Below are 25383 nucleotides of genomic sequence, written 5' to 3' on the forward strand. Positions count from 1 at the left end.
GGTACAAAAAGTTTGTGGTCAAGAAATACTATTTCCGGGGCGCCTGGGTGGCTTGGTCGGTTAAGCGTCCGAGTTCGGCTCAGGTCATGATCTCACGGTCCATGAGTTCGAGCCCTGCATCGGGCTCTGTGCTGACAGCTCAGAGCCTGGAACCTGTTTCAGATTCTGTGTCTTCCCCTCTCTCTGCCCCTCCCCTGTTCATGCTCTGTCTCAAAAATAAATAAACGTTAAAAAAATTTTTTTTTAAAAAAGAAATACTATTTCCACTGTAATAGTTTGTCATAGACTCTGGGTCTGAAGTTCTCTCTTGTCCAGCAAGAGAGCGGACACAGGATTAAAATGCAAGAGAGGCTAATGTTCAGGAGGAGACAAGAGCCCAGAGTGAGGGTCCGTGCTCCATTTTTATTAGGATCAGAAGGCTTACAAGCGTGATAGATGTGCAGAAAGAGACAGTGAAACCTTGAACTTTAACTCACGCGTGTGGGGGAATAAGGATTCGAAGATACTGCTGTGTTAGGGGTTGGGTCAATACGAAACAAAATCCTGGAGCCTGGCAGATGGTTGTTTGGGTGGGCAAGAGGCTCCACTTTGGGTCTTTTTATGTTAGCTAGCCTAGGGGATAAGACAGAGCATGCTACCTCAGGGTCAACAAGGCACCTTTCTTCTGCTAATTAGCTCTGCTCTGGGCAATTTCACCCTGCTTTGGTCTAGAGCCCAGTTTAGGTGTTTACCTATTTTGGTCCTTCTCTCCTGTGAAAGCAGCTATTGTACTAAGTTGGGGGGCGTTGTCACCCAAAATACGTAATCTTGATTACCTAATCTTGGATGCTTACATTCTGTGGCTTCCTAATTCTTTATGCCTTGTTAACCCATGGGTGCAAGCTCCGGGAGTTCCTCAGGCATATTCCCCACAACAGTTAATTTTTAGGTAGTCTCACTTGTAGCATACAAGGTGTTTCATCACCTTCAAAATGTATATCTTATTTTCCATCCAAGTAGATAGTGTGTTTTTAGAAAATAAATAAATTATCATTGAGGATGTGGTTGTTTTAGATGTCACGTTTACCAGATAAGCACATAGCTTTTTTCTTTTTCTTCCTGCTGATACCTAGTTTCGTCTAATTGTGGCTGTTGAAGCCATTCAGCAGAACTTTATTATCTTACTGTCCTGGAGGCTGGAAGTCTAAGATCAAGGGTTGGAGGGGTTGGTTTTTTCTGAGGGATGGATCTGTTCCAGGCCTTTCTCCTTGGCCTGGAGATGGCCATTTTCTCCCCATGTGTCTTCACATGATCTTCCTTGCGTGTTTATCTGTTTCTGCGTCCAAATTTCCCATTCTTATAAGGACGCAAATAACACATTCTGAGGTGCTGGGGGCTAGGACTTCAGCAGATGAGTTTGGGAGCGGATAGGGGTACAGTTAACCCATGGCACTCTTGTTACTCAGATGCCCACAAATCGCTTTCAGTTCTCTATTTGTCCACCACCTTCTCTATTCTTTTCCTCCGCCACCCCCATAGCTTCACCGTAGGCATGTTCTGTTTATTAGTATGTTTCACTGACTGTGTGAGGCTTGATCTACCCCCCACCCACCCCATGCCTCTCCTAATGTGCTTGGCTTTTGGGGGTTCTGTTCCCCCCAAAGCATGCAGATTGATTCCTGTTTCATTTCAGGGACACATGTGATAGGCTCTTGTTCCTGGCAGAGGAGTCCGTGTTTTTTACTTCTCATCTTCCTGTAACAGCAGACCACATTGAAACAGAAACTGGTCAGGATTTGAACGTTCCTTGGGAATGAAAGGCATCTAACACAGCCCTTTCCTTTGTCCCATTTGGCTAGAGAATTCAACAAGGAAGGCTTACGTAGAGCACCAACCCATGGACCCCATGCTGTTTCTTTCACAGAATCTTCTAGAGGGGAGATGTTGTGCAGGGGGCCTTTGTCCTCCTGTCTGCTTCATGCCGTGGGACCCATGCTAGTAAGTAAGGAATCTTCTCCCTGGGACTTTGTGGTCTTGAGTGGTAGCTCCTAGCATTGTACTCAGTAAGGGATCAGGGATTTCCTGACTCGTCTCAGAGTTGCGGTAACCACATTTGGAGCCCTTGTAACTTTGCTTCATTTTCTTTACCTTATCTCCAGAGATCTCCAGAGTCTTTACAGGCAAGAATGAGACTACTCATAACAAAGTAGGGAGTTCTGTTCCTGTTCTTACCTAATTAAGACAGGTTTGCTTTCCCAGCAGAGGGAGAAAGACATCGGAGATAGCGTGCATATTTTCTTATGATGCACCATGACGTAAAGACAAAGGCATACTCTGACCTGAGGAAAAAGAAGTCTGTTCTTAGTGTATGTCCTGGTCCTTAGAGGTGGCTTCTTGTCCCACCTTCTGGTCGGCGGCAGACGGCCTCTTCACACCCACTTTCAACTTCCCCATCTCAAAGTGAGTGATGCAAACTAGATCATCTCAAAGTTGCCCCAGCAATGATTTTTTTTTAATGTTTATTTATTTTTGAGAGTGAGAGAGAGAGACAGAGTATGAGCGTGGAAGGGGTAGAGAGAGAGGGAGACACAGAATCCGAAGCAGGCTCCAGGCTCTGGGCTGTCAGCACAGAGCCCGACGCGGGGCTTGAACTCATGAGCTGTGAGATCATGACTTGAGCCGAAGTCAGTCGCCCAAGCTACTGAGCCACCCAGGCACCCCCCAGCAATGATTTTTAATTCCATTTTTCCCCCTCTGGGAAACATGTTTTATTGTCTATATTCATTATTTTTAAAAAATTTAGTTTAATTCCTTAATTTGCCCCCCCATATGGCTTTACTTCATTGATTTTTTTTTAAGGCAACAGAAGATGATGATGACCCTGAATATAAATTGTTACAGGAAAATGGATACAAGATAAAATTACCAGATCAACCTTTTTATTCTATATTTTATGGAATACCTAATATATGTTTGGCAGTAACTTATTCCTACACATGAATTCCTGACACTTTCGATTCTTCAGACTTATTAATCAGTGTAGTCAGCACCAGAGCAATTTTATGAGACTTACCAGTCATCAAAAATTTATTATCAGATAAATCAAAGAAACAACGAGCATCTTAATAGGGTAGAGAAAGTGGCATGTAAAGGATCGTTTAAGACTGTGCTTTTTGTCGGTTGTGTGTTATATTTACAACCAGTATCAGAGAACTTACCTACAATTTCATGCGAAGAATCAGCAGGGTGATCGTTACCTTCTTAGGTGAAACCTCTTTTCTTTGTTTTTGTCCAGTAGAATATTCCGTTGGGTCTGACTGTAGGACTGGGGATGCTAAACAGACAGAAAGTAGGAAACATCATGTTCCAATGATATGCTTACAGCATTTATTTTAAAATAGGATCTACATTTTTCTTTGGGATTTTGTTACCATTGTCATCCAAAGTTCAGAACTATCAAGCTCTGTCCTTTCCAATCGGAGCGAGATTACTAAGCTTGAACTCTTCGAAGTGGCCTGGGGAGACAGCAGTAGTCAGACTGCCGCTCTTGTGGACGGGCTCCGCGTGTACCTTCTGAGAAATGAGGCACAGGTTTATGTCTGCTGTATTCTTGGCACTGTTTTTGACACTATTCTGACAGTGTGGAAAAAAAAGATTGGATCCTCATCATGTGAGATGAGCTGTTGGGAGGGGAGCTTTTCCATCACCTGAGCCCCATCCTGAGGGTACCAGACTCCCAATTGTCTACAAGACAGAAGGGTCATGGCAGTGGCCCAAGGAAGAGCTGAGCTGCACTGAGGAGCTTAATACGGAACCACTGGGAGTGGACCCAAAAGATGAGGCTGGGTTGCTTCCCATCAGAGATACAACCTGCTTCCCACCTCGCACCTCCTTAAGTGCTGTTTTCTCTGCCTGGAATGTTCCTTCTTCCCGTACTTCCCTATTGAATGCCCAAGTGTTTTTCAAGTATCAAATATTGCTTCCTTAGAGACCTTTTTGTGAATATTTCCCCATTGCCCATCTATTCCAAATCCCTTTTATCATCCTTCTTCAGTGCCTTTTCTTTTTCCTTAGTAGCAATTTTAATGATAATAATGATCAGTTATTGAGTATTTACCATGTGACAGGCATTGTGCTAAACTCATTATAAATGCTGTTGATCATTTCTGTGAATACTACCTTTATTTGTTGGCGAAGGGAACTGAGTACATGTTTTCTTTCCCTTAAGAGGCTGTAATCTTTCTGAGAGCATTACTCAAGATTCCCTCATGCCTGGGCTTTGCTTGTGGCATAGCCTCTGTGTCTTCTATAAATGACCTGCCTCGTGCAGAGGAGCCTCAGATAGGCTGCCCTGATTCCCGAAAGAAAGAAGAAAAACAAAAAACAAAACACCTTTCTGGCATCTAGAATGCACCAAGTTACAGTTTTTTGTTTTTGTTTTTGCTGTGCACAGTAAACAATAGTCAAAACATTAAAATCCATTCTCACTATACAGTATAGTATTGAGTGAAAATTCTGTCTTCACAGTAGTCTTTCATTGTTTCTATTGATCTCTTTTTCCCGCCATACTCCCATATTAGAAATGAAATTGTGTTTTAACTTCACAAACAAATGAATTGTATTTGGAAAGCGAGACCTTCCTCTATGTGAATCTGCAGACTCTGTGTTCATTTCTTGTGCCTTCTCTTTGTCCATCAAGAAGAGTGTTTCATGCTGTCTGGGGTTTGTGGTTGTGTTGTAAATATTTGGAATATTTTTGAGAGAGACGTAGTGTACTGGCTGGTACAGGTGGTTATCTCCAGGCAGGGAAACTTTATGGGTAGAGGCAGGCAGGGCAGGACATAGTCTCCCTTTTTACCATTTGGAACCGATTGAATGTTCTATTTTGTCCATTACTAGCTGTTATATCACTCTGTATCTATGTACACAATGTATACATAGATGTTTATGTTTACATATATACATACATGTTTATTATGTGTATATATTACACATATATTACATGTATATATAATATGTATCATTTTGTACACTATTAAATATTAATATCACTATTTAACAAATTGTTTAAAAACCAGAGAATAACCAGTAGGGCCCTTGAAGCTAAGAAACCACAAAGCATGTAGCTGTATGTAGGCATGCTTCGTTTTATTGCACTTTGCTTTATTATGCTTCTCACATAATGAGGTTTTTTACATACTGAAGGTTTGTGGCCATCCCTGTGTTGAACTACTCTGTTGGTGTCATTTTTCCAATAGCATTTGCCAACTTATTATCTCTGTGTCATGTTTTGGTAATTCTCACAATATTTCAGGCTTTTTCATTATTGGTACATTTCTTTTTTTTTTTTTCAATATGAAATTTATTGTCAAATTGGTTTCCATACAACACCCAGTGCTCATCCCAAAAGGTGCCCTCCTCAATACCCATCACCCACCCTCCCCTCCCTCCCACCCCCCATCAACCCTCAGGTTGTTCTCAATTTTTAAGAGCCTTTTATGGTTTGGCTCCCTCCCTCTCTAACTTTTTTTTTTTCTCCTTCCCCTCCCCCATGGTCTTCTGTTAAGTTTCTCAGGATCCACATAATGAAAACATATGGTATCTGTCTTTCTCTGTATGACTTATTTCACTTAGCATAACACTCTCCAGTTCCATCCACATTGCTACAAAAGGCCACATTTCTTTCTCATTGCCACGTAGTATTCCATTGTGTATATAAACCACAATTTCTTTATCCATTCATCAGTTGATGAACATTTAGGCTCTTTCCATAATTTGGCTATTGTTGAAAGTGCTGCTATAAACATGCATCAGTACTCCTGTATCCCTTGGGTAAATTCTTAGCAGTGCTATTGGTGGGTCATAGGGTAGATCTATTTTTAGTTTTTTGAGGAACCTCCACACTGTTTTCCAGAGCGGCTGAACCAGTTTGCATTCCCACCAACAGTGCAAGAGGGTTCCCGTTTCTCTACATCCTCTCCAGCATCTGTAGTCTCCTGATTTGTTCATTTTAGCCACTCTGACTGGCGTGAGGTGATATCTGAGTGTGGTTTTGATTTGTATTTCCCTGATGAGGAGTGACGTTGAGCATCTTTTCATGTGCCTGTTGGCCATCAGGATGTCTTCTTTAGAGAAGTGTCTATTCATGTCTTCTGCCCATTTCTTCCCTGGATTATTTTTTTTTCGGGTGTGGAGTTTGGTGAGTTCTTTATAGATTTTGGATACTAGCCCTTTGTCTGATATGTGATTTGCAAATATCTTTTCCCATTCCATCAGTTGCCTTTTAGTTTTGTTGATTGTTTCCTTTGCAGTGCAGATGCTTTTTATCTTCATGAGGTCCCAAAGTTCATTTTTGCTTTTAATGCTCTTGCCTTTGGAGGTGTGTCAAGTAAGAAATTGCTGCGGCTTAGGTCAGAGAGGTTTTTTCCTGCTTTTTCCTCTAGGGTTTTGATGGTTTCCTGTCTTACATTCGGGTCCTTTATCCATTTGGAGTTTATTTATGTGTATGGTGTAAGAAAGTGGTCTAGTTTCATTCTTCTGCATGTTGCTGTCCAGTTCTCCCAGCACCATTTGTTAAAGAGACTGTCTTTTCCCATTGGATATTCTTTCCTGCTTTGTCAAAGATTAGTTGGCCATACTTTCATGGGTCCAATTCTGGAGTCTCTATTCTATTCCACTGGTCTATGTGTCTGTTTTTGTGCCAATACCATGCTGTCTTGATGATTACAGCTTTGTAGTAGAGGCTAAAGTCGGGGATTGTGATGCCTTCTGCTTTGGTCTTCTTCTTCAAAATTACTTTGGCTCTTTGGGGTCTTTTGTGGTTCCATACAAATTTTAGGATTGCTTGTTGTAGCTGCGAGAAAAAAGAAATGGAAAAACATTCTGTGCTCATGGATTGGAAGAAAATATATTGTTAAAATGTCAATACTACCCAAAGCTATCTACACATTCAATGCAATCCCAATCAATATTGCTACATTTCTTATGGTGATCCATGATCAGTGATCTTTGATGATACTAGTGTCATTGTTGTGGGGTACCATGAATCGCGCCTATCTAAGACACAAACTGAATGGATAGATGTTGTGTGTTCTGACTACTCCACTGATGGGCTGTTCCCCTGTCTCTGTCCTACTCCTCTGGCCTCTCTTTTCTGAGAGATAGGGTAGGGATAACAAGAGAACTGGAATTAGCAGTGGAGCCTAAAGATGGAACTGAATGGCTATAGTCTCATGGTCAAATTTGACTGGATGAGGAGTTGCTTCTTATGGATGAGCAAAGAACGTGGTTTCCTAAAGCAGAATCTGCTGGTGAAGTGAAGGTGCTTTGAAGATTGTTCAAAATGACAAAAAAGGTTTAGACAGTTACCCAAACTTAGTTGATACAGCATCTGTAGGATTTGAGAGGATTGACTTTTGAAAGAAGTTCTCCTGTGAATAGCATGCTCAAACAACATCGCGTGATACGGAGAAATTGTCGGTAAAAGAGAGTGAGTCGAGACAGCAAACTTCATTATTGTCTTATCGTAAGAAATTGCCGCAGTCACTCCAGTATCAAGCAGCCAGCACCCTGATCAGTCAGCGGCCATCAACATCGAGGGGAGACCCTCCACCAGCAAAAAGATGATGATTTCACTGAAAGCTCACGTGATGGTCAGCATTTTTAGCAAAAATATGCATTTATTTAGACATAATACTATAGCACCCTTAGTAAACTACAGGATAATGTCAACGCAACTTTTACATGCACTGGGAAACCAAAAAATTCGTTTGGCTTACTGATTAAAATAAGTAAATAAGTATTTGCTTTATTGTAGAGCCTGGAACGAAACCCTCTCACTATGTCTAAGGAATGCATGCCTGTGATTGGTTTTTGTCTCCTGTGATAGCTCTTTTCTGTTCATTTGCCTCAGTTGAGTAGAACCCTTCTTACAGTCTCTCTTTAACCAGGTACACCCAAACCTTCTTAAAGAAGGTTCATAAGAAAGAAGTCCTGAGTCTTAGAAAGGGATTCTCTGAGAGAGCTTGAAAGAAGGTTTCTTACTTAATGAGGTTGATCATTCCTATTCTTTGCTTAAGTATTGTGAAATCCTACGTTTTTTTTTTTATAACATGTCACAGATATAGCATCAGGCTTTCCTGCGTCCTTGGAAGAATCTGTAACAATCCATTTTTCTGTCATAATCCAATGTGAGATGGGAAAAGGTGGTCATTCACAAAGATGTAACAGAGGAAAATAAGGAAAAAACAAAACGTACTTGAGCGCTGAGTTTCTTTAAATAGAGGTATTTTCCCACCTTAGAGTTGAAGTGACTGAAAGTAAGTTTTTCTATATTTGAAATGTCATGCGAGTTTGAAATAAGAAAGAATGGATGTTCGAAGAATTCATTACATATGAGATGATGAGATTAAGCTTCAGGTTCCCATATAAGACATGGATTTTTTTTTGTTATAATTCTTCTCTCTCATTTAATTTTTTTTGGCTGTAAGTTAAGATGACGTGTGTGTTTCAGACTGTTTATGTGAGATTATGAGCATTTTTAATCTGTTCCTGTGCATTCTCAATAGAAACTGCGTGAGTGGTGATCTTTTAATAGACTATGTCTTGCAACTAGGGAATTTATTTTGGTACTCAATTCTAGATAATTCCTAAGGAATGCAAATTTTGTTAATAACAGTTTTTGCTTTGAAATACTTAAAATCTTGGAACTGTATTTTTTTTTCTAGTTTTCTGAAACAGACTTTTTTATTTTTATATAAACTTTTAATCAGATCAACAGGGAGCATACCAGTCATGAGGGTGATTGAATGAAAATGTCTTTATTATCTTTATTATTTTGATACTGAAACACGGTTAGAGAAAGATACAATGGGATACGAGGCAAATGCTCCCTCGAGACCAGCATGTGAATACATTATACAAGCTTTTAGTAGAAACATTCGGAACATGATGATGTCCAGTACCCTCTCCGCTTCCTCCATTTTTCTTTTATTCATGGACTAACATCCAGGTGGATTAGTGAGTGAGAGAAGTTGCCTTAGTTACACTGAGGAGAGAGAATTGGCATTCATGGATGTCCTGCTGTGTTCGAGGTCCTGATAGGTTCCTTGCAGGCTTCATCTCCTGCAGTTTTATGACTCCGTAAGACATAAGTGTCAGTTCAGCTGGCTTTCAGATGTGAAAATGGAGAGTTGCAGATTAAGTAAAATGACCAAGGTTTACCCGAGTGGTAGAGCCAGACATCAGACTCCATCAATCTTACTCAAAAGAGCACTGCGGGGGGTGCCTAGGCGGCTCATTCTGTTAAGCGTCTGATTCTTGATTTTGGCTCAGGTCATGATCTCACAGTGTATGAGATTAAGTCTCACTTTGGGCTCTGCACTGACAGCGTGGAGCCTGCTTGAGATTCTCTACCCTTCTCTGCCCCTCCCCTGCTCGCTCACGTGCATGCTCTCTCTCTCTCTCTCAAAGTAAATAAATTAACACTTAAAAAAGAATTTAATAAAAAAAAAAATTGTCTCATATTCTACCTGTTGCTTTTTGAGTATTATTTAGGAAGAGGAAGGAAATGCCGAGATTATACCGACATTCTCAAGAGGAAGTTAAAGTATGACGATTAATGGTACAGTTATCATCATTCAGCTTTTCTGGTTCTTAAATCCAGCCCTAGTCGGTTGAGCATCCCGTTTCAGCTCAGGTCGTCATCTCACAGCTTGTGGGTTCGAGCTCCACATCAGGCTTCAAGCTGACAGCTCAGAGCCTGAAGCCTATTTCAGATTCTGTGTCTCCCTCTCTTTCTATCCCTCCTCCACTCATGCACTGTCTCTCTCTCACATATAAATAAATGTTGAAAAAAATTTTTAAATCCCAGTGCCCTATAGGGCCATATCCCCATCCTATAGTTGAAAGCATAGGATATAACATTCAGGTACCAGCGACTGAAATCAGATTGGCTGCTACAGCCCCTCCCAAGTTTTCCCTGTGATCTCTTCTTTGTGGCTTGCTTTTCTTTGTTTTTTAAAAAGAATTTTTTAACGTTTATTTTATTTTTAAGAGAGAGACAGAGCACAAGCAGGGGAGTGGCAAAGAGAGAGACACAGAATCCAAAGCAGGCTCCAGGCTCTGAGCTGTCAGCACAGAGCCTGACGTGGGGCCCGAACTCAACAAACCGTGAGATCGTGACCTGAGCCGAACGAAGTTGGACGTTTAACTGACTGAGCCACCCAGGCTCCCCTGTGTCTTAGTTTTCTTATTAGTGCCAGTCCCAGGTTATAATTCTCAACAAAAGAACTGACTTTTCTCCAAGGAGTCTTGGTTCTTTTAAGTGGCAGATAACATTAGAAATCAAAACCTAAGGTCCAGAAGTATGTATCTTCCAAACAGGCATCAAAGTTAGAGTGACATGAGATCTGCCAGCCATTAGAGGGACAAAACAGAAAAATTACCTGTGTTCAAAGGAGCGTGCAGTTCTGTTGACCATTCCAGTTTACCTGAACATTAAATCTGTCTTGGCTTTACTCTGTTATTGGAGTTTATTTTTATTTTTTAAAATATTTTAATGTTTATTTTCGAGAGAGCAAGCAAGCAAGCAGGACAGGGGCAGAGAGAGAGAGGGAGACACAGAATCTGAAGCAGGCTCCTGGTTCCGAGCTGTCAGCACAGAGCCTGACACGGCTCGAACTCACAAACTGCGAGATCATGACCAGAGCCGAAGTCAGACGCTTAACCGACTGAGCCACCTGGACACCCAGTTATTGGAGTTTATTAACCCAGTTCCCCCTTTGCCAAGTGCCACATACTAAATCATGCATGCGTTTACGTGACTAGCGACTCCACATTTGCATGCCATCAGTTTCTTCCTGACCCGGCCTCAAGTGTTCTGGAATGAACTGCTAAGTGTGTGAAGTCTAGGAAACCTTGTCGCTATCCCCAGAACACCCAAAAAGAGAAAGAAACAGTAATTTCCTTCTGGGTTTTATAGTGAAAAAAACCAAAGGTGTGAGCCGCTCAGTAACACTAAGGTGTGGATCACCTGGTTTCTAGACAGACTCCCATTCGGTTAAAAGATAGAAACACAGAAGCAGGAAAGACATACCAGTACAACCTTTTGAACTTCTGATGTGTGTTCACCCTCTTTGTTTTCTTGGGCACGAATATTTGTCTGTAAACACACATAGTTTTGCTCTTGGATTTAACATCCAAATGACGTCTGGCTCCTTCTCATCCCATTCAAGTTTTTGCTCACACGTCAGCTCAGCAAAACACCTTCTGTATCACCGTCTCTAAAACAGACCCCACCACGCACCCCTGCCTGTAACTTCTAGAGTGGAGGTTCCCCCGAGAGCTGGGACTTTGTTTTGTGCACTTGTGCGTTCGCCAGGAGCCTCAGACAGTGCCTGGCACCCCCTCAGCTCTCGAAATCCTCGGTGAATGAGAGTGGTGTTTCTTTCAAGTATACGTTGCTGCCCTGCAGGTTCGACGTTGCTGCTGGAGGAACAGTTTTAAAAACCTTCTGTCGCACATCCATTACACATTCTTAAGTGTTTCCCTTTTTCTTCTCGTGTCTGAGTTGCTAAGATTTCGTGATATTATTAGTGTCGCTTCCATCACCATAAATGTTTCTGTGATGTTTCCAAGGCTGCAGCCTTCCCTAGCCAGCCATTCCCCATCAAATCTCGTAGCTCTTTTCAGCTAGGCTCTGAAAGAAACGCCACATGTGGAATGTTTGAGGGTAATATGGAAAAAACTAGCAGAGCCCTCAAGGGGGTATTTGACCTAGGTTCAGCCCGTGAGCCTGTTTGTGTTTCTATTTTTTGAATCAGCCAGGCTCCATCCTCTAACAGATAGCTTTGTGGGGGGTCAATGGGAGGGACCTAGCTCTTGGCCACTTGAGCACCCCACGATGCAGGTGTGCCTGCTGCCTTCCATCATGATGGTGTGAGAGACTCTGTAGAAGGTGAACTGGCAGGCTTTGAACTATAACAATTGCTTAGAAACATACAGCAAAGCCCAAGGAAGGGAATGGGAGATAGTTCATCCCCCCTAGCCCCAGCCCTCGAAATAAGTTTGGTGGACAGGTCAGAAAAAGTACTTAGAGCCCATTCTCTGAACGTAAAAACCTAGATGTGAAAGGGTATAGAGAAGCCCTCAGTAGTTGCTCGGCTTTGGGGAACCAATCGACTTCTCATCAGCTGCATTGAAGAGGAGCCATAGCCTGGAGTAGGCTGCCTGCCATTACTTACCTCCCTCACCCGTGTCACTGATGTGCTGTCTGACTTGTTGAACTCAGGAGTTTCCCAACAAGGGTGAGGAGTAGTGTGTGTGCTCGTAGAAATATTTGGCTTGTCTGTACACAGAACGATCTGCCAGGGCACTACTTCCAAGTTTGATATTAAATTGTCTCACAAGTTTCATTAGTTTTGTAGGTTGCAAACAAAATTCTCTCTGTCAAATTTTTACTGCTAATTGTGTGTTGAAGGACAAAAAGATGGCATCGCGTGTGTTTTTCCTAAGAGACGGCAGCAGCGTGACTTAGTTTTAATTTACGTGCACCACCAAAACAGAGCACATGAGTGAAAGAATTGTCACCGCTCTGTTTACGTTATGCCAAGATTCCTGCTTTCGAAAATAAATGTAACTGCCTCCATTACAAAAGAGAACTAGAGGCTGCACGGCAGCCATCAGAACCACAGCCAGGATCAGCCTACTTCTGGCTCAGAGCCTTGCCGGCTTCTGGAGGTGCACACCTCTGCCAGGCAAACTTGGGACCCTAGAGAAGCATTTTCCGGAACCCAAAGGGCTTCTGGATTCTCCCAAAGGAAATGTAAATAAACAGTGAAATGTCTCTTGGTACTACCTGGGAGGGAACACAGGAAGAGGAGAGCTCAGTCACTTAACATCAAGCCTGTGCGGCTTCGGTGCGTAAGCGCGCTCCAGGAGGCATGCAGGAGACAAGTGGATGTGAACACTGGCTCCGGAGGCAGGTTCCCTGGTTCAAATCCCACTCTTACCTTTTGCTAGCTTCGTAACATTGGGCCAATTTGATTTTTTTTTTAATTTAACATCTTTATTGAAGAGTCGTTGTTAAACAATAAACTACATACATAAGGTGCATAATTGAATACATTTTGATGTGGGTATACACTTGTAGAGTAGTCACCAGAATCAGGACAGTCAACTTATTTGTCGCACCCAAAAGTTTGCTTGTGCTCCTGTGTGGACCTTGTCCCTGCCTCATGCCGTCACTCATTTTAGCCCCTCTCCAGGTGGCCACTGATTTACTTCCTAACTATACGTTTGTAGAGTATTATATAGAGACATACAGCGTGTATTCTTTGTTTTCTTTTTAAACTGGCTCCTTTAGTTCGGCATAATGATTTTGAGAGTTGTTCTTGCATGCATCAGTAGTTCATTTCTTTGTATTGGTTAGTAGTAGTCCATGGAGTGGGGATACCATAGTTCATTTATCCAGCTGCCTATTTGTGGATGTTTGGGTTGTTTCCAGTTTGAGGCTATTGCAAATAAACTTGTGATGGGTTTTTGTGTGCAAGTCTTTGATTGGATATGTGCTGTTCTTTTTTTATGTGGAGTGGAATGGATGGATCATATGGTAAGTATAGATTTACCTTCCTAAGTAACTGCCAAACCATTTTCAATATGATGGTATCATTTTCTGTACCAACCAGCAGTGTCCAAGTGTTGTTCCTCCATATCCTTGTCAACACTTTGCATGGCCAGTTTTTTCATTTTTATCCATTATAGTAGGTTCCCATTATGGTTTTGATTTGCATTTATCCGATGAAAAATGATGTTGAGCTTTTGCCATCCCTCTATCTTCCTTAGTGAAATTTTCAAATCCATCCATTTTTAATAGTTTATTATTCTTTTGAGATTCTTTATGTGTTCAGATAGAAATCCTTTTTCAGTTGTATACTTTGCAAAGCTTTTCTGTCTTTCTGTGATTTCTCTTCTCATTCTCTTTGCAGTGTCTCTTGAAGAATATTTGTAATTTTGTTGAAGTCTAGTTAGTCCTTTTATGGATTGTACTTTTGGTGTCCTATCCAAGTATTCTTTGCCTAATTCAAATTAATAAGATTGTCTCCTTTGTTTTAGTCCAGAAAATTTATAATTTTAGGTTTTGCATTTAGGTCTGTGATGCATTTTGAGTTCATATTTTATATGGTGTGGGGTGTGGATCAAAGTTCATATTTTTTTGCATATTCAATATTTTCTACCCATTTGGGTGCAGATTGGTTGATTATGTTGTTTAAGTTTTCTGGATCCTTTCTGATTTTCTGTCTGCTTGTTCTATCAGTTATGGAGAGAGGGGTATAAATCTCAGACTATAATCATGAATTTGTTTGTTTCTCTTCTCAGTTCTGTCAATTTCTGCTTCATGTAGTTTCAGGCTCTGTAATTAGATTTATAAATATTTAGTTTGTGTATGTCCTGTTGATTGACTCCTTTTACATTATGAAGTGAAATTATTTAGCGATAGTAACATTCTTTGGCCAGAAATCGACTTTGCTAAATATTAATATAGCTGTACTCCATATTTATTTTCACTAATGTAAGCACGGTATATCATTTTCCTTTTTTGCTTTTTAACTTCTTTATACCTTTATGTTAAAGTGAGTTTCTTGTGGGCAGCATATAGTTTGGACCCATTTTTCCATCTCATATGACAGTCTCTTTTAATTGGGGTTTGTTAACCATTTACACAATGTGATTAGTGATGTGGACAGGTTTGAATCTGTCCTTTAGTATGTTTTTTTCCTATTCCATCTGTTTTTCCCCACTTTTATTTTTTTGTGCCTTTTGGATTGTATATTTTTGAAGACGTCATTTTATCATTATTTTGTTGACTTACCGGTTGTAATCTTTTCTAATTTTAGGGTGTGCTTTAGTGTTTATAATTTACATCTTTGACATTTCACAGTGATGTTATCACTTCACATAGAGTTAGGAGAACTTTAGCATATAATATACTTGGATATCTCATCCTCCAGAGGCTTTTGTCGTCATACATTTTACTTCTAATGTTATTAACTCCACATTACATTTTTATTATTTTTATATCAGTGAAATCTATTTTGTAGAGATCTAAATAGAAGTGAAGCATCTTATACATTTTGTTATGTATTTATGCATTTAGGTATTTACGCATTTTTAGTGCTCTTCACTCCTTTGTGTAGGTCTGTATTTCTTTCTATATTTTTCCTTTTATTAGAAGGACTTCTGTTAGCTTTTCTTATTGTGTGGATATTCCATGTATGAATTATTTCAGATTTCATATACCTCCAAAACTCTTCCACGTTATTTTTTGAATGATATTTTCACTGGTGTAGAATCTTGGATAGACAGTTTTTTGTCTTTCATTAAAGGTTTTGTTCCACTGTCTCTCACTTGAATTGTTCCTGACAAGAAATCTGCTGTGTTCCTTCTGTTCCTTTGTATGTAACCCTTTCGCCCAACCTTGGATGCTTTCAAGGTTGTCTCTATCACTGGTTTTGAGCATTTGATTTTAATGTGCCTTAGTGTAGTTTTCCTCGCTTTTTGTTTGTTTGTTTGTTTGTTTTGCTTGGGGTTTGCTGAGCTTAATGGATCGGTGGGTTTATAGTTCTCATCAAATCTGAAAATTTTCAGCCGTTGTTTTTACAAATATTTTTTTCACTCTCCCTCCCCATCCCTGTCCCCTAGTCTTGACTCTCTTTTCAGGACTCTGTTTATACATGTTTTATTTAGCCTCTTGTAGTTGTTCCACAGCTATGTTCTGTTCGTTTGTTTAATCCTGTGTCTGAGTGTCATTTTAGATCTTTTTTGTTACTTGGAATTAAAATTTGATAACTATCTCATTATAGTTTTCATCTCATGATTATTTGGATCTTTTTTTATCTGTCACAAAAGTCAGGATACTGATTAACTCTGGAGGAAAGGGAGGAGATGTCAGGGAGAGTGGCTCTACCTTGTTTTCATTCTTGTCCTAGGTAATGGTTACACGATTATTCATTTTTAAATTCTTGTTAAATGAACTTGCATTGTTAAATGGATATATATTTTATGCACTTTTTGGTAATACTTCTTTTTTACAGTTTAAAAACTGTTATAAATGACTTAAATACAGTGATTTGGTTTTACATTCTATTAGGTTAAACTCCCATGACAGAAAGAACTGGAGGAAGTGATATGTTTTCAGATATATTATTAGTAATAACATTTTCATTGTTTTTGAAATGATTGCGTATTTATTATAGTATAAAGCAAAGAGTAATTATGTTAGTGTAATTAAGGATTAAAATTTTCAGCAAAAGAGCAAGGAGATAAAAAAAATTAGAGAAGTTAAATCCTACAATCATAAATTAGAATTGGAAATACAGGAAAAACTAATGATTTTTTTTTTCCCTTAAAATTTTTTTTTTTTTCCTGCCCACCAAAGAGACCTAGAAAAAAAAATGACTAATACAGTAGCGATACCACTCTTAGCTTCTGGACTGTTGTCTTTTTTTTTTTTTTAATATCTATTTATTTGGGGGAGAGCACAAGTAGGGGAGGGGTAGAGAGAGGGGGACAGAGGATCAGCAGAGATCCCAATGTGGGGCTCGAACTCACAAACCATGAGATCATGACCTGAGCTGAAGTCAGATGCTTAACCACCCCGGTGCCCCTGGATTGTGTCTTTAAATACCATTTCCCACTGAAAGAAGTCTGGGATCTTTAAAAAAAAATAAAATAAAAAAGCTAATTCCAGGTCTTTATGAGGAGAATATACAATGGAGCCTGTAATATCCTGTCAATCTAGAAAGCAAGGAAGCTATCAAAGACTGTGTCAGAAGAATTTGAGATGCCAGGTTGAAGAGGGTCCCACTGGCCAAAACTGGGACTGTTTGGATTATCAGTAAGAATAATAACTACAGTTTATTAAAACACATTCAGCATGTTTTCAGAAAATCTCATTCAAACAAAATGCAAATATCTATATATATCTATATATATCTATATCTATCTAGATAGATAGATATATTAGATAATCAGGAAATTTGGATAGTGGATATTTGATGAGAGTAAGGAATTTTTAGATTTGGTCATAGTTATGGAGCAGGGAAGTAGAAGTGAAAATAAATGAAATAGAACATGCCCTGTATAGATAGTTTTTGAAATGGGATGGATGGGTACATGGGGACTTATATTATTCTCTTCACTTTTGAGTATGGGTAAAAATTTTCCAAATAAAGTTGACAGTATTTTAAATGTAATGAATGAAGAATTATTAGTGCCACTGTCATAGAATTGTTGTGGAGATAGTGCCTATTAAACTCGTGTTACATTATTTGACCTTAAAATAATAAAAATAGCTCAGATCCCATGCCCTCCACCCATTTCTTCCCACCAAGCTGTAAAAGATTGTTTTTTCATCCCACAGTTTGGAGCTAAAAGTGCCTGTGGAGCTATCCGTGGTGCTGACCGGTGCTGTCCAACAGGGACGCAGGAGGAAAGGGAGGAGGCAGGGCAGGAAGGAATGAAAGATGAGTTTGGTGTTATATACCCTGAATTTGACTTTTCTGGACTACCCTTAATGGAGAGAGATCTAATAAGGATGATGTTTTATGGTCCTAGAATTTAGGAAGCCAATTAGGCTAGAGATAGAGTTCATCTTTCTTTTGGCTGAGTCTTCCCAGGGCCTCTCCTTTAACTAGACACCAGCCTGCCAACTAAGGAGGAAAATTTGGTCATAAATATATATAATGTCATATCAGCAATTTGGTAAATGTAAACATAAATTTAAAGATCCGGCCATATTTATATACAACAGTCCTTTTGATAAAACATAGCCACCTGGAATCATGTCGATGGATGATACTCCTGAAGGAGAAAATTAACATTACAGTTAGAGAAATGTAAACCACCTTCACAGGTGGAAAACAAGGTTACTGCAGCGTGATTACTTTTATTTACAGATGTAGGAAAGTTAATAATGAGGGAGACCAGAACAAGGGGAGTAGAAAGGAGATAAAGTGGGAACGGTCTTAAAATTTACGTCTAAGGCCTTTTGGGCTGCATTTGGAACTGAAAAAGGAGTAAAACATGTTTGTTTCAAATCTGTTTCCAATGCTTTGTTTTACTGTGTTCAAATTTTATAGAAGTATAAGTATCATGAAATCATAGAGATTATCTCATTTCCCTCCTTATTTTTCAGGTGATGAAATTGAATCCCCAAATGATTACATGATCTAAGATTAGCTAGCTAGTTCATGTCATATTGTGTTCATTGAACCTCTTCAAGTGTCTGAAATATTTCTCCTACCCAGCACCCCTCCTCCCCCACAGACTGGTTAATTCCCACCATTCTGCAAATTTTAAGTTAGGGATCCCTTTATCTGAGGAGTCTACCCCACTGCCCTCACCCCTTTGATAAGATCAGATAATTACAATAGCAAGAAAGCACCACATCTGTTTATTGAAGACTTACTAATTAATCATCATAACAACTCTATGAGGTAGATAGAGGTTAGCTGCACTTTGCAGAGGGTGAAACTGAAATACAGGGGCACTAACTGACTAACTTGCCCAGCGATATAATTATATGTGCTAGAACCAGAATTCAAACGCAGTCTTACTCAAGGTCTGAGGTCAACTCACCACACTTTTCTATTGTCAAGATACCTTGTGCCTGTCTTGGCACTTACTGCTCTTATAATGTTATATTTATCTGTGAGATTATGTGATACAAGGCTCATTGCATATATTTTTTCATATGTAGAGTTACTACTGTATTTCTATAGTATTATTCTCATTGCACTGCACTGTCATACAGTTGCCTGTGGTACCATAGTACAACTGCATTGTTAGAAGAACTCTGAGAAAATGCACACCTGGTGCACCCTAGGTCGTGTCAGTTGGTAAGTACTCAATAATTGAGGGGCTTTAATTATAAACAGGCTTAGAGGTGACTTAGCTTGAGACCCAAGACAGAGTCTCACCTGGTATCCAAGGCTCTTAACTTTTATTCCCTACTGCTTTTTGGTACCCGTACTAAATACAGTTAGAAAAGTGAATCTGGAAAAATATGTTGCTTTCCAGAGCTGATTTTTTAACTAGATCGGCAGCTAGGTATAAGTTTCATCCTTGCTAAGGATGAAAAACTTGTTGGTTTTATCCTTGAGAATAAGATGGATCCAGGGTCTTTATGATACGGTGGTAGTTAACATAACTGTCTGAACCAGTATTTTGGGTATGGACCATTAGGAAAGGCTAGAGTAAATATTTTCAAATTAGCATGTAATTTGACGGTGTAGTTGTTAATGTCCTCATTCAGTTACAGCAAGAGGTGAGTACTTCTTTGTCCTTTCTTTGGTCTTTAAGATGCATTTGTTTCTGTGTGTATTCCATGTCGTCGTGTATATATTTTGTGTGGTGCAGATAGGATTTATTATTTCAAATCATATCCTTGAACTTAGTTCAGCGGTGTTATCTCTAGGGTATAGAAATGCATTTGGCAAGTGATCAGCAGTGTATTCTGGTATGCAAAAACCTAGCTGTAGAATAAAAATTGAGTTATAAAATTAATCTATAAAATAGTCACAGATAAAATGGTGAAGAGACTAGAATTAATCTTAAGAAAGAACAAGACAAAATGCAGATATCCTAAAATCAAAAATAGTAGTATTCATGAAAGTGACAATCAATTATTTAATTCCAAGGACAGATACATTATAGTCTAAAAATATATTTCAGATTCACAATTGCCTAGCTATTTTATGTGGCAGAATACCAGCTTTGCATATTTATTAAAATTATTCATAACTGCGTAGCTGCCCAGATGAACTGTTGAGTTCTTGTTCCTTGATTCAATATATTATCTTGTCCATTTTATCATGGCACTGTAATAGAACTTTGTCTAAATTTTAGAATGATCCATGGAATATTTTCAGTATCACCATCTCCTAAATACATATTTTATCATTTCTATTTTGCCTAATGTGATCTTTTACATAGCTTTAGAAGAAATCATCTGTCTCCATAGGAAAATCACAAGTTGTTTTTTTTTTTTTTCTTAAGGGAGTGTATTTCAGACAGAAATCTTTATTTAGTATGGAAAGTTATTGTATCATTAATCTTCAGGTATCGAAATATTCCTGTTACCTAAAAATTTGGACAAGATGTGTATTCTTCAGAATAATAGAAAATAGAAGTGTGCAGTCTTTATGTAGATTTTTATGGAGAGCTGTGTTTGCTTTAGGTATTGTTGAGTCATGTGTTGCTGTGGCCAGTCAGTGTGACAGTAGTTGTGGTGGTGAGTTCTGGAGCTGAAATGCCTTCATTTCATATCCTGAGCCCACCACTGATTATTTATTTATTTAACTTTTTGAGCACTATCTCATCTCTAGTATTGAATGATAATGGTGTCTGCCTTGCAGGGTTATTAAAGAAGATTCTATGAGATAATGCAGATAGAGCACTGAGAACACATCCCTAAATTGGTACAAACTCAGAAGATGATGTTAGGAAAGAAGAATAAAAGCTTTTTAAACTAGAGAATATTAATTATACTAGAGTTCGTAGGAGTCTCAGACAGTCTAGTTTAATCCCCTCTCTCTTTGTGTGGATGAAAAAGGCAGCTGTAAAAGATTGAGTGACCTCTTCAGGATTATCAAGCTAGGACAGCAGAGTCTATAACCCAAGTCTTCCGGCTCAAAGTTAAGTGTTCCATCTATTTTACTAAAATGCTGACTTATCCACAGGCACATTCATTGAACCTGTCCTAGATGTCATTGTGTTATGTATGTGACTTCTTACCCAGTATATAACACTTCTAGCTCCTCTTGATTTGATGTCCTAGTGGTTGTTAATCCTCTAGAAATACATTTCTGTACACCCAAGAGTCATGGAGAAAACTATTGACTGTCCTCGAACTAGCAATGTCCTCAGTGAATGTGAGCAGCTCTATCTGAATGCCTCGATGGGACAATAGCCGTATCCGTCGGAAAAGGGAATGCCCTTGAAGTGGTGTAGAATTTCCCTGGAGATCTCATAAATTTTTAACATTAAAATGAACCCTTTCTTCCTTATAAATCAGAGTCATGTGTTAAAGGAGATGTATTAGATGCTTCTTAGCTATTATGTTTTAGTGTGTTCTATAAAATTCTCAGTAAAGGAAAGGTCAGTGTTTGTAACGTAAACAGTGTTCACGGGGGCATATTTAACCCCAGTCCCTTTTGGAATTCCTGGAGTGTATATTAATCGAACTTGCTCCTCTTTGAAAGTGCCCCATTACTCACCACCTCCCAGATTGACCCCACCGCCTGCCTGGGCATTCTCTTTGTTGGAGATACTGACCACCCTGAGTCTGGGGCCAGTCTTTCATCAAGGGAAAAAATGAAAAGGAGTGATTTCACCTCTTTAACAGCATGGGGTTAGGCTCTCACCTTCCCGCTCAGCTGCACTTTTGTATCTGTGGCTAAAGTAACAAGATTGTCGTCACACTGCCTTGTGGGGTGTGCTGAGTGGAGTCCTTCTTGTGTGTTTTCATGGAGACCACGTGTGAGACTGAGAGTGACCAATGGCTGACCTTTGCATACTGACGACACAGGTGGTGGTTCCTGCTCCACGAGTGGCGAGTTTTGTGACCTTTCTGGTTGTCAGCACCGCTCCCAGCCTGCCGGCCTCCTGCTCTGAGCACACGATGGGAGAGCTAATGGCCACAGGCTTGCTCTGCAGAGCAGTGTTGAGGCTTAATTGAAGAATATTTTTAACCCATTACCAGGAGCAGTAGGAGGAAATGTTCAGAGTCTTGATGAAGCTTTGCAGCTCTTTCCATTTAAGAGAGTAGATCCCCAAATGAACAAATTATAACCTAAAATAGTAAGCCATCTTTGTTTTTAATCCCTTCATCTTCCCAAGATAAAGACTCTTCACTCGGAGGGCACAAAAAGGGGCAGAACGAGGGAGGAGGTTACAAATGATTCTTCCTCCTGGTGAATGTGAACACACAGTGCCCCTGGTTTAGAGCAGGATGGCTTTGGATGGACCATTCTGAAAAACCTGTTTCAGAACGGTAGTGGACATGTGTGCTAGTCTAGTCATTAACCCATAGAGAGGTGACTGGTGGATACTTCAAGGTGTACAGGCCACGTGAAGAGAAGGCAACAGTCCAAGGAACAAGAGTGGGCTTTTCATTATGTCATGATTTCTGACTCCTTTCTTGTTTTTATGAGTAAATATGCTTTCATGCTTTCAAATTTAGAGGGGCTTTTCAAAGACTGCTGAGAGATGCCCCCCAAACTATCCTCACCGCCAACATCCCAGTCAGCCTTGGCTTACATTCAAATTTAATCTTCTCTTTAACGCCACAGAATAGTCTTCTTTTGCTTGATTCCTTTATTTTGTCCCTTCATTTCAAAACGGCAAGAAAAAGTGCTTCCAGTTTTTTTCTTTAATTAAAGTAAGCATGAATTAGCATATGAACTATTGGAATATCTAACTAATTGATGTCTGGAAGCATCTGGGCTTTAAACACACAGAATTTGAAGGGCGTTTTCGTTTATTGATTCTTCTCTACAGTCTCTGATTTTTTTTCACGTTTCCAATAGCCAAAAATATACTTCCTTTTTTTTTTTAAGTTTATTTATTTATTTTTGTGAGAGAGAGCTTGGAACAGAGAGAGAGGAAGACAGAGAATCCCAAGCAGGCTCCATGCTGTCAGTGCAGAGTGCTGTATGAGGCTTGAACTCATAAATCATGAGATCATGACCTGAGCTGAAATCAAGAGTCAGACGCTTAACTGACTGAGCCACCCAGGCCAGACGCTTAACTGACTGGCCACCCAGGCCAAATTATGGTGTATCTTAAATATTGGATCACAAGGATTTCCGGTCTTTAGCTTCATGAGATATTCAGTCAGAGAATTCACCTATGTTTCTCAAAGAAAAGTGCTACCTATAGCTACCCTGGCCACATGGGGTAAAATGATAAGTGAAAATGCTTTGTCTTAAGCATTTGTTCACAGGAACATATAAACGTCAGCCTGATGAATGTAGTATCAGATTAGACCAGCTGCATGGGAGCTGCAGAATGCTTTTGGTCTAAATGTTGTAGTTTACAGAAAGGCTGTTATTTCAGTCTCTCTTGCCTACTTGCATGGTCAGCTAAATTCAAACATCTCTAAAAGGCACTTGCAGAACAAAAGATGACCATGGTTTGGCTGGGTGGACAAAAAAGAAAACGTGGTAAATGGTAGTGTATGGGGAAGCAGATATTCTGGAAGCCTTTTCACCCTGAAAGACTAGATGCAGAAAAACATCAGAGAAACTTGCCTTGTAGATGTTCTGTTCAACTTGGAAGAGAGTAAGGGAAATCTGTAAGGCAAAAAGTCTGTATAGTAATTTGAAACCAAAGTGGTATGGTGGAGAGGCCAGGACTGCCCTACTGGGACTGCCTGCATCAGGGACTCGCAGCTTAACTGCCTTGGGCAAAAAGAGACGAGGAGTTCTGGGGTCTGGGTACAGTCGGAAGGCCAAACATGAAACACTCTCACAGAGCAAGAACCTTCACAGAAACTGTACCCTCAGGTGCAGGTGCAAGTGAGAGCTGGACAAGAAAATGAGCTCCCCAGGAAAAGGGAGCAGTTGAGGAAAACTGTTTTGCTGTTGGTCTAAGGGGAGGGAAGGTAGTAACGTTGTAGTCATCATCTTTGAGCATTTGTTACTACAAGCTTGTTTTCAGTGAGTCTGGGGCATAAATTTATAATTCTTGCAAGGTCATGGAAACCCTAGCCTAAGAAACTTAAACAACAAGTTTCTGGATTGGCAAAACCCTCTAAACCTGGTAAATATAAGCATTTAAGTCCTCTCTGGAGGAAAACATTAACAGTCCTGTTCTCTCAGAAGGTCCTACAGATTCAGCTTATACAAGGTTACCTATAAAAAAAAAAAAAAAAAAAATGGCAGACACTCAACAGAGAAATCCAGAAATTACCAAATGGGGAATAACACAAGGCATGTTTTCACAGAAGTCAACAGAAACAATAAACAGATTAGATCCGCCGTGCCTAAGAACACTGGGATGCTGGCTTTGGATATAAAACCAATGTACAGGAAGTCCATACGAACAAAACTGAACAAGGAATAAGAGACCATCAAACATAGAAAGATCTGAAAAGGAAGCAAATAGAATTACAAGAAAAAAAAAGAATAGTTGGAAATAAAAACTCATTAGTGGGTTAAGTAGAAGATTACACACAGCTGAAGAGGGGTGAATGGCCTCAACGATTAGGAAGGACATCTGACATGAAGGGCAGAGAGACGGCGGGGGTGAGAAAGAGTCGAGAGTAAGTTAGAGGGCTGATAGAAGGAGAAGGTGGAACATATGTCCATTTGGAATTCCAGATGTTAAAATCTTGAAAATGGAGGGAGTGGTCCAGAATTGAAGGATCTGAAACTTCATCCAAATAACAATTTAATAAATAAGGAAAATTTTGTCTTTATTTTAGTAAATGAGCTTGCTACAATTTCACAGATGGTTTTTGAAGACGCGAGACTCCTGGGCCAAACGCGAAGGATCTTATTACAACGTAGTAAGCAGCATGAGCTATATGTTCAAGCCAGCTCCCCCTGCCCCCCATGTCCCCTGGGGGTGATGCAGAGTGGGACATGCAGAAAGTCAGAGTCACATCCAGAGACCCCCCCAATCTTTTAAAATGGACTATAGAGGCACCTGGGTGGCTCAGTCGATTAGGCATCCGACTGTTGACTTCTGCTCAGGTCATAATCTCATGATTCATGGGATGAAGCCCTACATCGAGCTCTGCACTGATAGCATGGAGCCTGCTTAGGATTCTTTCTCTCTCTCTCTCTCTCTTTCTCTCAAATAAATAAAACTAAACTTTAAAAAAATTTTTTTTGGAGAAAATAAAAATAAAATGGACTATAAGCAAATCTGCTCTTTGTTTGGCCAGGAGGGAGACATTATTTTATCTCCAGGACAGTAAACAAATCTGCTCTCTGCTCCAGAGGGAGACTGTCTTCTAAGGTTGTTTGCTATACAGATATCCTTGGAAAGTTATCCCAGAGCCAAAGCTGTCAGTGTCTGTGCTCACAAAACATGCAGAAATAGGAGTCCAGTGGAAAATTATTTCCTAGTAGCAGAGAGGTAATTTGTTTAAGGTATCAAGACAGAATTTTCCAGAAATGTTGAAAATTTAGAATGCTCATACGGAGACAACACCCTGCATAACAAGCAATGTAAATACATATTTAGACATATCATGGTGTGGTGGTACTGCAGGCTCCCAAAGAGAAAGCATAATTCAAATTGACAGGCTAGTTCTAGAATTCTTTGGAAAAGCAAAGGGTCAAAAATAACCAGGACCTAGGGGCGCCTGGGTGGCGCAGTCGGTTAGGCGTCCGACTT

At 39.8% G+C, this 25383-nt stretch overlaps 1 protein-coding gene and 1 long non-coding RNA gene across 4 annotated transcripts in view; both read left to right on the forward strand.

The window, feature by feature from the left end:
• RSU1 (Ras suppressor protein 1) overlaps positions 1–25383 on the forward strand; it is a 203399-nt gene that overhangs the window by 121224 nt on the left and 56792 nt on the right. The gene's annotated exons all lie outside the window — the stretch shown is intronic.
• On the forward strand, positions 5802–24165 carry LOC147579494 (uncharacterized). Its single transcript, XR_015254002.1, has 2 exons — positions 5802–22743; positions 22774–24165. It is a non-coding gene; the product is annotated as an uncharacterized LOC147579494 (long non-coding RNA).

The sequence above is a fragment of the Puma concolor genome, chromosome B4 (genome assembly GCF_028749965.1).
Source record: "Puma concolor isolate L17-30 chromosome B4, mPumCon1.1.hap2, whole genome shotgun sequence".
In the NCBI taxonomy this organism is placed as follows: Eukaryota; Metazoa; Chordata; class Mammalia; order Carnivora; family Felidae; genus Puma; species Puma concolor.